This window comes from Vicugna pacos, chromosome 19 (assembly GCF_048564905.1).
Source record: "Vicugna pacos chromosome 19, VicPac4, whole genome shotgun sequence".
Taxonomy (NCBI): Eukaryota; Metazoa; Chordata; class Mammalia; order Artiodactyla; family Camelidae; genus Vicugna; species Vicugna pacos.
The window spans coordinates 42,849,777-42,867,150 of NC_133005.1; the positions used below are offsets into that span (position 1 = coordinate 42,849,777).

General features: G+C 47.4%; 1 long non-coding RNA gene across 1 annotated transcript in view; it reads left to right on the forward strand.

Annotated features, from left to right (window-relative positions):
* The first annotated feature begins 273 nt into the window (after positions 1 to 273).
* LOC140687325 (uncharacterized) overlaps positions 274 to 17,374 on the forward strand; it is a 61,587-nt gene continuing 44,486 nt past the window's right edge. The window contains exon 1 of the long non-coding RNA XR_012061532.1: positions 274 to 413. This is a non-coding gene — a long non-coding RNA (uncharacterized lncRNA). The remainder of the gene's footprint in view (positions 414 to 17,374) is intronic.

Sequence of the window (17,374 nt, forward strand, 5' to 3'; positions counted from 1 at the left end):
ATTTCCTTCACTCCTGATTGGTTATTACACTCACTCCTGATTAGTTATTACTCTCACTTCTGATTGGTTCACTTCCCTAACTTCTGATTGGTCCATTTGTAGTACTTCATTTGCATGGAGCTCACTTCTGATTGGTCCATTTCTACAAAGCTTGTTCCTGGTTGGTCAACTTCTGTTATACTTTATTTGCATATGATGTTGTAAAGTGTAAAACTGGCAGCCTATAAAAGGCCTGTGTAACCCTACAGACGGGGTCCAGATCTTGAAGTGTTATTTCTTCTGGCCCCGCCTAGTTCTTCAGCTTTCCGAGTGCTTGGTCTCTCACCAGAATCCAGGTTGCTGTCGCAGCTGAGCTGTAACACCGAGCTGTAACACATTTTTCAACAACGAAAGCAGTTGTAGGCAATATATGGGTGAGTTTTATAAATTTGATACAAGTTTATTTACAAAAACAGGCAGGGGGTGATATATGGCCCACAGGCTGGGAGTAAATCGGGGTGGGTCGCGTATTTCCAGCAGCACTCTCAACATGTTTCCGTTGTCTTTAGCCTTGCCTAGTTTCTGATGAGATGTCTGATGTATGTTATCTTCGTTCCTCTGCGCATAGTGCATTTGTTTTTCTTCTGCCTGCCTTTGGTCTTCTCCTTGTCCTTAGCCTTTAGCTATTTGAATCTGGTGCATTGACCTTGGCGTTTGTTTTTGTTTAACTGATCCTGGCTGGTGTTCTTTGAGCTTCTCGGATCTGTGCTTTGATGTCTGCTATTAGTTTTATCAGTAATTTCAATGATCCGTTTTAAAGCACTAACATTGGTTTCATGGCCCAGAATATGGTTTGTGTTGCTGAATGTTTCTTGTGTACTTAGGTGGCATTTTCTATGAATGTCAATTAGATAATTATTTCTTCAGATATTTTCTCCTGCCTCATTCACTCTTCTCCTCCTGGGATTTCAAAGACGCTTTTGTTGGACACTTGTTACGGTCCCACAACTGTTGGGTGCTCTGCTTTTTTAGAACTCTTTTTCTCTGAGTTTTGGTTTGAATAATTTCTATTGAACTGTCTTCATGTTTTTTATTACCTGTTTGTTAAGTTTACTAATGAGTCTGTCAAAGTCATCCTTTATCTTTGTGGTTTCTGCTGTGGTTTTTATTTCCAACATTGCCATTTGATTTTTTTTTTCCCTTTTAGTTTCTACTCCTCTGTTGAAATTACCCCTGGGATAATTTGTGATGATTTCAATTTCACCAGAGCCTTTGACATGATAATCATAGTTATTCTAAATCCCTGTCTGTTAATTCCAACATCTGTACCATATCTGAGTCTGATTCTGTTGATTCTTTTATCTCTTGACAGATTGTTGCTTTTCTCACCTCTCTGAATGTCTCAGAATTTTTTATGGAGGTCCAGACATCTTGCATAGGACAACAGAGGTGGAAGCAAGCCGTTTTTATGTCTGGAAATGGAGCCTGGCTTTATTTCTGTGAGCCCTGTAGTAGGGGGAGATGAATCAGCCTACTCAGGAGTTCAGGTGGGCTTTGGTTTTATTGTTGCTATAGTTACCCTCAACGCGCTGATAGCTTCAAAGTCCTCTTTTGTTAGCTTGTGTTTATGTTGGGAGCTGGTTTGTGAGAGCCTTTATCTTAATGTCTGCTCCACTCTCAATTTTAAGTCTTTCTTTGCACTTTGCCAAGAGAGGGTCTCTCTGCAGACTCTGGCCCCTCTCCCGGCAGCAGGGGCCTTCGCTTGTTTCTTCCTGCTGACTTGCTTGGTGGCGGCGCGTGGGGAATGGTCTCTGTTCTGAATATGGAGTACTCTCAGCCAGGCACCGTGTGACCTGTCCGACCCCAGGTAGATATCTGGGTGTCAGATGTCTGCCTGTCCATCCCACCCCACCCCAGGAGTAGAGGGTCTTTGTTGTTGTTTCCTCCAGTCAGCTTCACTGGTTTCCAGCAGTGTCCTAAGGGTACCAGGTTTTACTGCCCTTCCCTTAGAAGTTTTAGGAGGTGGGGAGGCGGAGCAGGTGAGGCTGTGTGCTTTCCTGTGGTGGCTGCTGTCCCCCCCTTCAGGCCTGAGGGACCTTTCTCAGAACTCCCAGGCTCCTTTCTCCTATATTTACGTGAGCCCCAGTCCAACTGTGGAAATGAACATGTGTATAGAATGAATTCCTCTTGTGTCCGCCGCTCCCATAAGTCTTACATTGTCTCGCTAGTCCACACTCAACCTTTAGCAATTTGTTAAATATTTTAGCTTCCCCCCACCCCCATTGGTGTCCAATGGCATCACCCCAGGTAAGCAAGTGCCCCAGTTCCATCTCTCCTTGGAGACACCTATGTTTCCTCAGATTTCAGGTTAGTGGGTTCCCTGGCAACCTCAGATCTCTGCTGGATTAAAGAAAAGTTGCAAAATTTCAAATTGTCAGGCTTGTGGTCTTGATGTAGTGGTACCGACGGGAGAGATGCTCTTTCTAGCTTTCTATATCTGAAGCTGTCTGACTTCTCTTAAAGATCAAGTTGTTCAGTAAAAATAATGTTTCCTTTAAATCATAAGTTCATAACCTGAAGCAAAGGGTAGCCCAGGGGGTAGATGAAATGGCAAAAAAAGGGGGAGGTGGTAGGTGAAGGTGTGATGTGGGGAAGCACTGGGTTCAGGACAAGAGCTTTGGGGTGAGCGTCATGCTGTCTGTGTGACCTTGGGTGAGGGACTTGAGCTCCTTGAGTCTCAGTTTCCGTTTCCTCTTTTGTACAATGGAAATCAAAAGCGATCTACTCCGGAGGATTACAAGAGCTAATTTGCAGAAAGTGCTTGGTAGGGGCTTGCTTCAGGTTAACTGCTTAATGTAGGGTGGCTATCCATTTCATAGAATATGCAAAATTCAATTTCATAGAATCTTTCAATGAAGGCCATTTTCACAGTGTGGGAGGCACTTCTGCATGTACACAGATGAGAAACTAGTTGGTTATTTTCTTTATGATTCCAAGGCTCCTGGATTCAGCTGGTATGTATGTGTGTGTGTGTGTGTGTGTGTGTGAGAGAGAGAGAGAGAGAGAGATGTGTGCAGTGTGTTTGTGCGAGACTTTGATGAAGTTCTCTAGAGTAGCTTGTTACTATTAACCACCGTGACATCATATTCCAAGAAAATGTACAGATCAGGGAGTATTTAAACGAGCAAGAGAGGGTGGAAACATCCAGCCCAGGCTGGGCATCTAGAAAGCACTCAGTAAACATTGGCAAAATGAGAGAAAGTAACCTGTCAGATGGAGAGAGGCTGGGGCTGAGGCTAGACTCCCAGCTTTGTCTCACTTTTGTCGGTCACGCGTCTGGGTGACCTTGGACAAGACCCTTGACTTCTCTAAGCCTCGATTTCTCCCCAGTAAGATGGCAGAAATCTTCGCTGCCCTCACTTACCTCTTCTGATTGTTACGAGGTCAAAGCAGGACGATGTCTGTGACCATCTGAAAACTCTCCAAACATATAAGGCATTAGTGTTAAAAATGATCACTCAAACCCATTCCGAAAGGTTGAAGGGATACGTGAAAAGTGGACCTTGGAGCCTTCTCCGTTGTTGGTTTCAGCAACAGTTAAGATAGAGTCAGGCGGTGAGTGATCAATTCTTTTTGAAGTTGCTCTCCCAAGGAGGCATTCGGATTTGTGCGGCTGCCTGACATGTTTCTTAACAAGTTACCTCCAACTGGAGAAACATCAGTAGTTGTCGAGGCCACGGTTTGTCTGGTTGATTTATACAAATCGGTGAAACAATATCTCCGGTCTGTTCTTTGATCTTGGTTTGAAGCAAGTCAACTTAAACACTCGTGGGAGCTGGAAGGAGATCTTTCGTATAAATGTGTCCACAAATCTTTCCTGGACGCTCAGGGTGAGTCCTCCGCCAGCTCCTTCAAAGGCCTCGTCCATCACGACAGGGGGAATAAAAACTCAAGTTATGCTTTATTAATCTTACTGATGGTCACCCTTGACCCAGCTCAACCCATCTCCAACTGCGGCAGCAATTTCTAACTCAACTTTTGTTCCAGTAGAACTTGGCGCTCTCCACCACAACCCCCGCCCTCCCCTGTTCCTCCAAGGCTGTACCTGCCTTTAGTCAAAAGGAGGGCAGGCGGGGAAGGAGGCTTTTGTTGCTGGAGGCTGAGCCCTGGTGGTTGTGTTCCGGCTCCAAAGCCTGAATGCCTGGGGTTGAATCTCCGCTCCAGCAGATGCTAACTGGGTGGCCCGGGCAAGCTATGGAGACCTTCCCCTGCCTCAGTTTCCCTGTTGATAAATTTGGATGGTGTGTCAGTCAGGGTTATACTAGAGAAACAGAACCAGTAGGATATTTATATTAAGAGATGCACTTTAAAGAATTGTCTTACGGGATCGGGGGTCTGACTAGGTAAGTTGAAATTTGCATGGCAGGCTGGGCACCTTCAGGCAGGAGCTGAGGCTGCTGTCCACTGGCAGAATTTCTTTCTCAGGGAAACTTCAGTTCTGCTTTTCAACTGACTGTGTGGAGCACCCCACCCCCCATTATTAAAGATCATCTCCTTTATTTAAAGTCATCTGTCAATGCGAAGCCATCTACAGAATACCTTCACAGCAACACCTGGATTAGTGTTTGGTGGATAACGAGGAACGATAGCCCAGCCAAGCTGACACGTGACTCGGACCATCCCAGATGGCATAGGATTGACAGGAAGAGAGGAGGAGAATCGTCACCCTAAGTGAAGTCAGCCAGCATGAGAAAGCCAAACACTTCCATATTGAATCTAAAAAAATGGCACAAATGAACTTATTTACAAAACAGAAACAAACTCACAGACATAGAAAACAAACTTATGGTTGCCAGAGGGGAAAGAGGGGAAGTGGAGGGATAAATTGGGAGTTTGGGATTTGTAGATACTAACTACTATACATAACACAGAGAAACAACAAGGTCCTGCTATACAGCACAGGGAACTATATTCAGTATCATATAATAACCTATAGTGGAAAAGAATATGAAAAGGAACATACGTGTGTGTAACTGAATCACACCAGAAACTTAAGACAATGTAAGTCGACTATACTTCAATAAGAAATTTAAAATGTTTTTTTAATTTAAGATAAGCTGCGACGTGTTTAGGATGCGGCCGGGCAGAGCTTGTGCTCCCCGGAAGTGTTAGATGGTTATTGCTGAGAGGGTCAGGTGAGCGCCTGTTCACAATAGCCCAGCACGTAGCAGGTGCTCAGTAAGCGTTAGTTATTACGATGTCTTTAAAGTTCCACTCAATACTGTATTGAGCTGCTGCCACGGGCCAGCCATGACTGGGTTGCAGATACAATGGCGCGGGCACTGAGGCCTATGGGTACAAGTAATTGCACACATGCCCCCCCACACCCAGCTGATGACAAGTGGTGACTTTGGAGGGTGACAGGAGAGCTTGTCATGGTGAGTCTGGGGACTTGCAGAGGCTTCCTTGAGAGGGAGTTTGGAGCTGAGGTTTGGAGGATGAGTTGGGGGGGTCCCACATGTGGGTGGTGGGGTGAAGGGGGTGGAGCTACAGAAGTACATCTTGGAGAGCAGGACCGGCACAAACTCAGGCCCCCACGCAGGGTCCAAGCGCTGTGGGCAGGTTCCCAGCCAATTCGTGAATCCTGACTATGGACATGTGAGTGCTTTGATTTTATATTTGTATTTCTTCTCTTTCTTACGCTACAAATAATGAAAATAATTGTTTACCGGCTATACCTAGATATTCCAAAATAATAATACCAATATTATTACAAACAATGTTATTATTCCTAAAAAGGGTTTAAGATCTCATTGTAGTTTTTTTTTTTTTTGGTCTAACTATGATACACATCCACATCAGTGTATTTTTTAATCACCTGATGTGATTCTTCTCTAATTGGTTAAACCAGGAGTTGGCAATGTTTTCTTAAAGGCCAAATAGCCCAGGGACAAAATGGGCCCCTCCCTCCTTGCAGGATACAAGGAGAGCAGAATTGTTTGGCTTGGGGACCACGCTTGGCCCCTTGGCTGGCACCCCGACTGCAGGTCAGTGTCGCCCAGTCCACCTCACTAGTGCACCTCACTGCTTCCCAGCCGCCGCCGTGGGCCCACCCATCCTCCTCTCCTGACAAGTGCCACAGCTTCTGAGATGATCTTCCTGCTCCCATTCCGGCCCCCTGCTCACCTGCATCCTGTCTCCCAGAGCAGCCAAAGTGACTTTCAGTTGAAATGTAACATCATCCAGAAAAAAGGATGAGAGGATAACCAGCAGTGCCGCTCTGTGGGCCTCTCAGCCCAGAGCCTGAAGTCGCCTCTTTGCCTGGTCTCAGAAATGGCCCCTCCTTACTCTCCGAAGAGTCTGATATCTAACGCTATTGTTTTACTTTGCCTACTTTTGAATTTTCCTTAAACCAAGGAAATTTTGATCGTGTGTTTTATACCTGGCTCCTTTTGCACAACCTTTACCGCGTGAAGCTCCAGCGCGCCGTCGTGTGCGGGCGGAGCACGTCCGTGGCTCCGCTGTGTGGGGTTCTGTTGGCGAATGTGCTGTGTAACTCGTTCACCCATTTTGCTATTGGTGGGTATTTGGGTCGTTTCCATCTGGGGGCATCTACAGACAGCACTTCCGTGAGCAGCCTCGCGCTGACCTGCTCCTGTTGGGCAGGTGACGTCCCGCTACAGGGCGCACGCTCGGGTTTTGTAGACGCCGCCAGGTGAGTTTCCAGACTCTCCCGGTCTCGGCTCCCGCCGCCGGCAGGCGAGGGCCCTCGCGGTCTGCACCCTTGAAATACTTACTATTGTCTGGCGATTCTGTGTTTGTTTTATTCTTGTCTCTTTAGTTTGCCATTCTCTGGGTGGGGAGTATCTTACGGTGCTTTGATTTTCTTTATTCCACTTTTTACCTCTTTAACCATATTTAAGTGCACAGTGCTGTAGTGCTGACTGTGCATTTTGCCTTGCAGCAGACCAGAGCTCTAGAACTTTTTATATTTTGCAAAACAAGCTCGGTCCCCATTGAGCAGTAACTCCCCATTTCCACCTCTCCCTGGTAACCCCTGGTAACCGCATCCTACTCTCTGTTTCTATGAGTTTGACTGTTTTAGATACTTCGTGTAAGTGGGTATCAGACTGTATTTGTCCTTTTGTGACTGGCTCATTTCACTGAGCATCATGTCCCCAAGGTTCGCCCATGTTGTAGCAGGTGTCAGAATTTCCTCCCTCTCCAAGGCTGAGTAATACTCCATTGTATGGATGACCACTTTTTCTTTTACTCCGTTCACCCACGGATGGGCATTGAGGTTGCTTTCACCTCCCTGTGCTTTCAGTCTGCGCTTCCCTGCTGGCTGGTTAGGTTGAGCCTCTTTTCCTGTGCTTATCGGCCATTTGGATGTCTTTTTCATGAAGTGCTCGTTCAAGTCTTTGGTCCATTTTTGCATCAGTCTACTTGCATTTTCTCTTTGACTTGTAGTAGTTCTTGATATAATCTAGGTAGGGCTCCTTGGCCATTTGTATGGAGGTCAATGGGCAAAGCAAATCTGATCAAAAAAGAAATCTGACCATGTCACTCTCATGGTGCCTCCTTCTTTATACCTGTGTGTTCTGGCCCAGTCCCTCCTCCAGCCTCCCCTTGGCCCACCTGTTCTTTTTCTTCTCTCCTTCAGCCACGCTGGGGCCTCTTGAATATTCTGCTCTCTGCTCACCCTGGAGTTTGACAAAAGGGAGAATAACTTGGAAGCTAAGGGTACAGAATCTGGAGACAGACTGGCTGGGTTTCATTCCTTATGTTTAAAGTGGTGATGATGATGATGGTGATGATGATCATGCTAATGGTGATGATGGTGGTGGTGATGATGGTGGTGATGGTGAAGATGATGATGATGCTCATGGATTTTTAACATATTTGATGTATTTTAATTAATTGCAAAATTATTATTCTTGATGTTTAAATTGTTCCATCCTTGGCCACTGGTAGCTTCTTCAAGTTGTTTTCTGTGTCCTTTGACACCCTCTCCTCACCCCATCAGGAGTCTTTGATGAATTCCTTGCTTTCTGGGGTGACAAGATGTTCCAGACCCATGATACACATTTCTTGTTCCAGGCTTGGAATCAGACATTTCTCCAAAGAGCCCTGGCTCTTGTTAGTTGGAATTAGTACTTAGAGTCCACAGTCTGGGCAATGTGGGTGCTCAGTGCTATTGGACTGATCATTGCTTCTGGGCTTTTCAGTGGTCAGAACTAGAAAATGGATAAGAGAAGAAGATACTGTGTGTTCATACTAATATTTTTGTTTCAACTTTAGGATGAATGACAGGGATTTTACTTGATTGCTTTGATTTTATATTTACATTTTCTCTTACACTGACAATAATGAAAATAATTACATATTGGCTTTATACATATATATATGTGTGTGTGTTTATGTATGTGTTTCAACACCAATGTATTACTAACAATATCATTATTACTAAAAACAGTGTTGAGATTTCTTTGTCGTCCTTTTTGTCCCACCAGGGTGTACAGCCAAAGAGTAAGTATTCTCAGGTTTGTAGGTCTCTCGTCTCTGTTGCAACTACTCTGCCATCACAGCACACAGTTAGCTGCATAGACAAAGTGTAAATGAGCAGACTCGGCCGTGTTCCAATAAAACTTTATTTACGAAAACAGGTAGCAAGCTGGCTTTTGCCAGCATGCAGGGCAGAGTTTGCTGAACCCTGTGGTTATAAACCACCAACCCGGTGTGCAGGCTCACACACTTTCTCTTTATTTGCAACTATTTTCATTTACATTGTTTGCATTGTCATTTAAATTTTCCTTGGTTTTATAATTATCTAAACATTTTCACAGTTTTGAAGCCAAAACTGTAAAACAAGGTACATTTGGAAAAGTCTAGCTTCTCTGGATGCCCTTTTGACAGCATCTCAGTGCTGTGCTGAGAGACCCTGGTCAGTCTCATCAGTGGTGACTCCCCTCTCCTCCCAGCCCATTCCTTCCCTTCCTTGAAGGTGGTCCTGGTGCTCACCGCTCCTTCCTGGCTCCCCTCTTCTGGTGCACGTGATACTGAACAACTGATCAGCAGTGTCTTGGCTTCTTTAACTGGGGAGCTTAGGGTCAGAATACAAATCCATTTGTCTTCAGGTCAATACTAGTCTAAATGATGTTTTTGTATGAATTTGAAGGAAGCACCCTCTCTGACCAGACAGAGCCCTGCAGGTACCCACCCACGTCTGTGAGCAAGTTAGAAAGCGCCACCCCCTGGTATATGGCTCAGGGGGCCGAGTGTGGGTGAGCTTTCGACCGTGCTTGCTCCTTCAGCAGGAAGACCTTGTGCAGTGCGCACCCTGCCCCGCTGTACGGTGGCCCCTGCTTGTTCTCAGGTCTTATGCATCTCCAGAGTGGCTCTATTCTCAGAAGCCTCTCCCTTTTGGTGTCACCAGTGACCTTCAGCGGTATCAGGCTTACATCCTGCCAGTTTTGTAACCCCCTCGAAGATACTGGAGAGGGAAATGATTTGCGAGTGAATGGCCAGGCTGGGATGTGTGTCCTGCCCTTGAGGCAGGGAGGGTGGAAGGGGTTGCTGCAGGGCCACCTCATAGGGACCTCTTGGACTGAGAGCCTTCGAAGTAGAATCAAGGGTTATTACTAGAAAATGAGAGAATGAATTCTGGGCAGGAAAAACCCACCAGCTTTTCCCATTCCTTTTCCTTGCCCCCATCCATGGAATCTCCCCACTCCCAGTTACCCTGCTTGAATTTGCTTTGCTCCACTTCCTTACAAGAAAACTCACTCCCCAAAATGTTCATTTTCTGCCTGGAAAACCCGTCTGGTTGTAAGTGAGCGTCACACACCAGTCTTCTTCTGTTATGAGTTCCGTGGGTGTCAGTTTTACCACAGCCCCCGTCTTTAATCAAGAAGGAATTACCCAGTGGCAAGGCATTACAGTTTTCTTTTATAACCGGCTTGTTTAAAAAAAATTAATTTCAGTTCAACTTTTAAGCGAGGGAAGAGAAAGGATAATTGGGCCGTGTTTCCTGAGAAGTTATGAAAGCAAGCGAGGGGTCATTTTTCAGAACTCCGCTCCTCACGATTAATAATCATCAGTCTTGGGTCTTTCATGCATCTTGCAGCCGAGCTGGGAGTCCTGGAATTAGCTGACTGGGTTTTGCTTCCACGATGCTTCTTGGATTCTCCTATCCACAAGGAAGGGGTTTGGAATTACGGAAGAAGCTGGCGTGTGGCTGGGTGGGGAAATTCTCCTGATAAAGGTGAAGGGGCCTTTGCTCTCTGGGGAAGGAGAGCCCCGGCACCCCCCGCCCTCTTTCTGGAGCAGCAGCCCCCCTGCCGTTCCCTTCCCCCTGATTTTTGTCAGAATCACTGGTTGTGTCGTGCTCTGAAGCCTGAACACGGATGCTTGGAGTTTTCGAACTGTAATTTATCATGTGGGTGAAGGTTTTATCTCTTTTTGGTGCCCGTGACATTGGGTTCTAATTTCCACCTCAGGATCGGTTCTCCGTGGGGCAGGGCAAGCTTTGCCTAGCCTTTCTGTGTTAGCTCCGTCTCCTGGAAAATAGAGTTAACATCAACCCTGCCCACAGTAGCACGGGAATCAGTCAGTTTCTCAGAGAGCTAATCTCCCACCTTTGCCAGCGGAAGCCTGTTCCACCAACAGCCCCCGAATTCCGTCTGATGGGATAGTTGCTGATGAGCAGTAATATCACTGTTTTCCATTGTGAGGCTCCAAACTAGTACTTATGAGGTGGCTACTTAATTCACGAAGAAATCCAAGAAGCTGTCATGGTCACCGCAGTGAGCGGGGTTCAGAGCTGAGGGCTGCTTGGGAAAGAACCACCACCCACCCAGAGCAGCCGCCATCTGGGGCTGGGCAGGCGGTCACAGTGGAGATTAGAAGGTCACAGTGGGATGTGGCTTCGTCTCTCTCAATTTCAGGCCATGATTAATCTCTCCTGATGTTATTTTATTTGAAAAAATAATCTAAAACCGGCCCCAGACAAAAACCAACTCTCCTGAAAAGGGAAATCTACGTGAAAAAAGAGAATGTTGTTCATGGCGAAGAAAAGGCATGAACACACGACGGGAGTTTGGGGGGCTCCGAGGACACTGAGAGGCCTGGTGCCTTAATTTATGACTAAGAAATGGAGAGCTCTTTCGTCTTGAAGATGATTCATGACCTCATCTGGGGTCCGCCTCCACCAAAAATGTGTCTCGTTGCAAGAGCTGCCCCCAAAAGAGGGTTTTCTGTGGCCTGTGGGACCCCACGCAGTTTTTTCTCCAGCCTGAGACCTGGGTGTACTGTCTGCAGTGAATTGTGGGGTCCCTCAGCATGAGTTTTCCTGCCCTCCCGAGTTGTAAACAGTTTGCAAGAAAGACTCTTCAAGAGGCAGGCTGCTTTGGTCTGGATGGTTCTCTAGGGAAGATATTCTCAACCACAAGTGCTACTGGAATTTGAGTCTGGGCCACTGGTGTTGTGAGGTCATCCTGTGTCTTGTGGGATGTTTTGAAGCATCCCTGTTCTCCTTGTTGCTGTTAGCCTCCCCTTTCCCACCAGTTCTGACAACCCGAAGTGTCTCCAGACAGTGCCACATGGCTCTGGGAGGCGAATTCGCCCTGGTAGCAACTTGTGGAGCTGTGCAGTCCTGTGAGCTCTTTCCAGGCTACCCCTGGGTGTCCCTCATGCCATGGGGGAGGTTGAAAGTCTCAGGACCTCTAGCTGGGTGAGCAAGAACTGTGGTGGCAGAGAGCAGAGCCGTTTTGACTCGGGGAGCATCTTTTAGCCTCGTGTACCACATCTCCAGGGACCACCCTGCTACCAGTCACCGTGGCCTGCCTCCTAGGTGCCCCCTTTGAATTGTGTCTGCAAACCAGGTGGTTAATCAGCTGTGCAGAGCTGTTTGGAAGTGTCACTGCCTAAGCGAGCATGTAATTACCAGCTCGCACCCTCAACCATGGGCAAACGGGGGAACCATGACAGACATGGGTGGCTCGTTGCAGGAGGGGAGTGAGTGGGAGAAAGTGACCTTTGATGCACTACAAGAAGGTCAAAGCTGGCAGAGACAGGACCTTTATTGACACACGGCCCCTGGGTCCTCGCAGGTGGACAGCACTACCTGAGCTTTCCAGGAGTCAGGGAGCAGGGTCCCCAGACCTTGGGTCACGTTGGAAGGATGCAAGCCCTTGGTGAGCTCCAGGCAGCCTTTCCTTCGGAGGCCTCACTCCTCATCCTCTCAAACAAATTAAAACGCACCCACACTTTACTTTAACTATAATTTATTTGCAGGAAAAATATTTGAACGAAGTTTAATGATTTTTCTTCTTAAATTATCTGGCGGCTGGTAATTCATCAACGTTGCAATTACCTGCAATTTCCACCCCACCCCCCAAAACCAATCGCATCGTGAGGAATTCTTGCAACTGTTTTCTCAAATGTTGTGAAGCTTTTATGACTACTACATCATGAATACTGCGTCCAACAAGCGGCGAGGAGGCCTCCGTGCTGCCTTTGGCAGGCATTTAATGAAGCCCTTATTAACTTTGATTTTGTTGTTTTCTTGTCAAATTTTGGAGCCAATGATTCTTCTCCACGTGGCACACGCTTGCATGGGCCCCAGAAAGGGCTGTGCTTCGGGCTCCGAGGAGCAGCCCTGCTCCCCCGGAAGGTGAGGAGAAGATTCCACAGAGGCTGCTAAGCCGGGTGGTGCTGCGGGGGGCGGGCCGGGGCCGCGCCTGGCTGCTGGAGTCACGCCCAGTTTTCTCCTGCTTCGTTTTTGTGGCGGTAAAAATTAAGTTGAAACATCTGGAGCGCCACATGTGCCGCCCGCAAACATCAAACACGGGCGTTCATTCCTTATTTCTTGATTAATTTATTGGACGTCAGCTCTCTGATCAGCCCGCGGCTTTAATCACGGGGAAATTGCCTGCCAGCTGGGGATTTTACTTTTCTCTGTTACAGCAAATGATGCGTAATTTCTGGGATGCAGACCAGTCGGAAAAACAAGGAGAAATTAGGCGTAATTGGGCAGCATTTCCTGACGAGTTATAACACCGAGCCCCAAAATGGGATTAGCCAGTGTTTTATTTCCTTTTTTTACAAACAGGGACCTCACAATTATTAATAGCCTGCGAGCGACCCTCCCCGCCACTCTCCGGGGCGCGGGATGGAGCTGGGAGGGCAATGTCCTTCCTCCCCCCCACACCCCCCCCAGCGATGGGTGTGTGTCTCCTAGAAGCGTGCAGTCATGTTTAAAGATATAAAAAGGGACAGGACAATTAAAAATGTGCACACATAGCTTCAGGGCTGACGTTATTGAAGTCTTTGTGGTCAATAGCGCTGTCTTTATTTGGGTGGCTGGGTAAGAAGGAGTCGTAGGAAGCTCCAGCCACAGAATTGAGAGCCTTACAGAGAGGGTGTAAAGCCTTGTAGTGACTCTAATGTCAGGCCCAGAAATAAGGGCTGATTTAAAGCCACGGGCGATGCAGGGAGGCAGGGTTTGCCCAGGAGAGGGGATCGCAACTGCCCAGTGCCCAAACCCCAGGTGGAGGGAAGCCGTTTATAACAGAATTTCGCCACAGTTGAATTTTAATCTTGGGATCCACCGACTGCTTTAAGGGCGAGCTCCAGAAACCACCACTGGCTTTCAGTAGCTTTACCCAGAGCTGAGAGATACCCCCTCCCCTGTTGTGGCCCTGTCTAGGGTGGTTTTTGTGGAAGGGATTTGAGAGAGAAAATTTCGGAAATCGGAGCCGTGGATCTCAGTTCTTTCTGGATGAACTGTTTGACGTGGGTTTTTCTGATAATAACTACGTTTTTACCGGCTTAAGTTTACTGGGTGCTGGTGGCGCTCAGGGCGCTGGTAAATGCTTCCATGTCTTTTTTGCTTTCAAACGCGAAACACAAGTTAGACTCCATTCTAGGACCCACCCTCTGGACCAGAGGAGCCAGAGGAGAAAAACACACACTGGATCTCAGACTTAGGGCCCAAAAAGAGAGAAGAAGAAGGTGAACGCTTTAATGAATAATTTTCTATATCGATGACCCGTACTGAAATAATACAATTTTGACACATAAGACATACAAAATGATATTCTTTTCACTTTATGCTTTGTGGCTACTGTAGAAATGTTTGGCTGCCAGAAAATAAAGAAGAAAAATTATAGATGTGGCTTGCATCACATTTCTATTACACTGGTGCTGATATCAAGCAAGACAAGAGGCACAGAGAGGCTAAGTAACTTGCCCAAGGTCACACAGCATGCTAGTGGCAGGGCCTTTTAGATGCTAACAACCTGACCCCAACCAAGATGGGCACTTGTCCATGGGTTTGCTTTTCTTGGCCAGCTTTTTGTCATTGACCCTACATCCCTGCAGACCCTGGTTGAAGTCATAACCATAACTCTGTCCTCAGTTTCCCCACCTGGGTCACCAGGCGATCGGGCTGTACAATCTTTGTGGTTTTTTCCTCAGAGAATGACATTCTCAGTTTGGTGCTCTTTGGTCCTTCGCTGTGAAATGTGGGGAGGGGAGCGACAATCTCTCTCTTAATGCTTTTTTAATGATATTTAATTAGGAATCTTGTCATATTTTAGCCTACAATTGGTCTCCTGGGGCCGCTTGCTGCAGAGATTTTTGCAAAATCCAAGTTTTATCTTTTACCATCGATCCGTGTGGTTCATGGGGCTGAGTAGGAATGATTTAATCTGTCTTTCTAACTCAGAATGAGAGGCAGAAGGGGTGGCTGAGCAAAGATGGGCCGCGCATCTGAAAGCCACCCTTCTAAGAGCAAAGGTGGCCAGACTCCTTCATCCAGGCACGTGTCCAAAAGAGCCTGCTGGATGTCCCCCTTGCTGCACTGCATGCTGGGATCCCGGAGCGACCTGAGTCCTGGTTTCTCCTGTGTCCTTGTTGACGTGGTGCCCTAGCATTGATGCCTGCCGCCGATGGAAAGAGGGGTCTGCAGGGCTGAGCACCATCTTCCACGTCCAGGGCTCTTGGGCCAGCGCTGGCTCCCTGGGCCGCCTTCACGAAGGCCTGCGTTTCCTCACTGCCCGCTCTCCTCCTGCTGGGCTGGGCTGGACTCTTCCAGGAGCGGGGCGCTACAGAGAAGGGGGTCCTTACTGGAAAACCAGGGCAGGCTTTGACAGCAAGATCCACGTCACCCGCTCCCTCCCAGAACCAGGCTGAGAGCTCACCTCCCGATGGAGGCCAGCTTCTCCCACTGGGGCAGCCAAGGGGCACCTGCTGTCCTCCAGCTCGCCTTCTGTGCCCTTCTCAGGGCACTTAATCAGGGTCGTTGATTAGTTGAAACACACCACAGAATGGTCGCGAACCTTGGCTGGTGGCCCACCGCTGTCATTTATGGTGGGTGATTTGAGGCCAGCCTCGCCGCCCTGCTGAGCCTCCGATCCCTCATTTGCAAAATGAGACTCATCATGTCTGCCCTGCCTCCCCTCCCTGAGTTGTTGAGAGGTTCCAACAGTGTATGAGAGAGTGACATGAAAATGTGGGTAAACAGGAGAGTGATACATTTAAATGCATGCTATGACCATAATTGCCTTGTATTGTGTGTGTATATCTCATCTCCCCGATTAGAGGCGAGATCCTCCGTGACAGCCACCATGTCTCACCCCTTTTGCTGTTCCCCACACAGCCAGGATGGTAGGGAACATGGCCGATGTTCAATAAATATTTACTGAATGGAACTGAGTTTCAGATCAGTTCCAGATCACCCTAAAAACTTGGTCGGGAGTGGCTCAAAGGGTTTCTCAAGGAGAGTCAGGGAGGCTCCACTACAGGTGTCAAGAAATGTCTTGGAAGGGATGACTCTGTGGATGAGTGAACGCCAAGTGGCATTTGCTTTATTCTCTCAGCTCCTGGCTTTTGACAGCAGCCATGAAATCTGCCGCCTCTGCTCAAAAATGACTTCTCCCTCTGTCCTGTGGGATATGCTTTCTGCCTCGCGCCCTGCTCGATCCAGATTTCTATTAAGTAGTCAAACATAATATAAAATCCCCAACACAAAGATCGTTCCTGGATTAATTGATCTCCCCTTTCCATAGGGAAACGTAAAAGAGAGCACGAGATAAGAAAAGAAAATGAAATTAATCTCACACTTTCTCTGGCTGCCTGTTAATTCCAGGCTTTCCCGCATCCAGATGCCTGTGCTCCTGCTCAGTTTCTGGATTGCTTGGTACTTAAATGAAACATCTTATTAATCATTTCCTGGGAATGCTGTGCAGCCAAGAAGAAAAAAAAAGGAAAAGAAAACAGGCGTTCAGGAGCCGCAATGAGTTTATTTTTGTAGTAATGCATACCTTATCATCAGGTATGGCCAATACATCAAAACGATAAGCCAAATTTGTATACCATCTCACATCATTATCCATAAATCAGGTTAACAGGAAGCTGCCAAATCAATCCTGCCCTGACACCAGCCTCTCCTCAGAGGAGAGAGTCGAGAATAAATGTGGAAGGAGCCAGGGGATAAAGCTGTCTGAGAAGTTTCACAAAAGAAGCTGAACCCTGCTAATCAGAAAGGAGATGCATGTTTAATTCCGAGATGACTGAGCAGCAATTCAGCGGTCCTGACAACAGGCAGAGCATCTCAGCTCCTGGGCTCGGAAGAGATGGCTTAAGTGCTTTGCCCTGCCAAGCCTGCATTCTCACATTCTCCAAAATGTCCATTAACCCCAGAGGACATTCCAGCTGGCCCCTCACCCCACTGAGACGGTGTAAATATAACGATTAACCAATCCACACTAGCATCAAGATTTCTTGATGCTCCTCTTCACTGAAAAATGCATTAGCTTCTGGCAGTGCTGTCCAGAAATTAATTCATAGACAGCCGAGCATCATTCCCCATGATCTGCCCTGGCTAACAGCTCTCTGTTGGTGAATTTGGGGATGGAAATAAGCTGTTTCCATTCACTTGATCATCCAAAGACCTCAGGACACAGTGTGTCTCCGGTGAGAGCTGTTACTAGAACCTGTTTAGAATTGCTATTGCTATTAATTCTGCAGAAACAGGCTCCCACCCAAAGCCATCAGCCAGGTGCCTTTGAGTCTTAAGATCAGCCTTTAATCTCTACTTTGAAGTTGTTGGCGGAGGCGAGAGTTTATTTCAGCCCGATGACTGAGCGTTTTAATTTTTTTTTAAGGAGTGCGCTGTTTCCCTCCAATAGGCTGAGGTCCAGAGGCCGCTCTCTGAATGGAGCCCAGCTTAGGAGAAACCTTTGCAGGTGGGCGCGCAGGTGCTGCTGATGGGTTGGTGCAGGTGGGGCAGGGAGGGCCCCAGGGCCCCTTGAAGGGGAGTGCCAGGGCTGGCACAAGTCACCTTTCAAAATTCGAAGTGAGCCAGTGATGCGCTGGTGAGTGGTGGAAAACC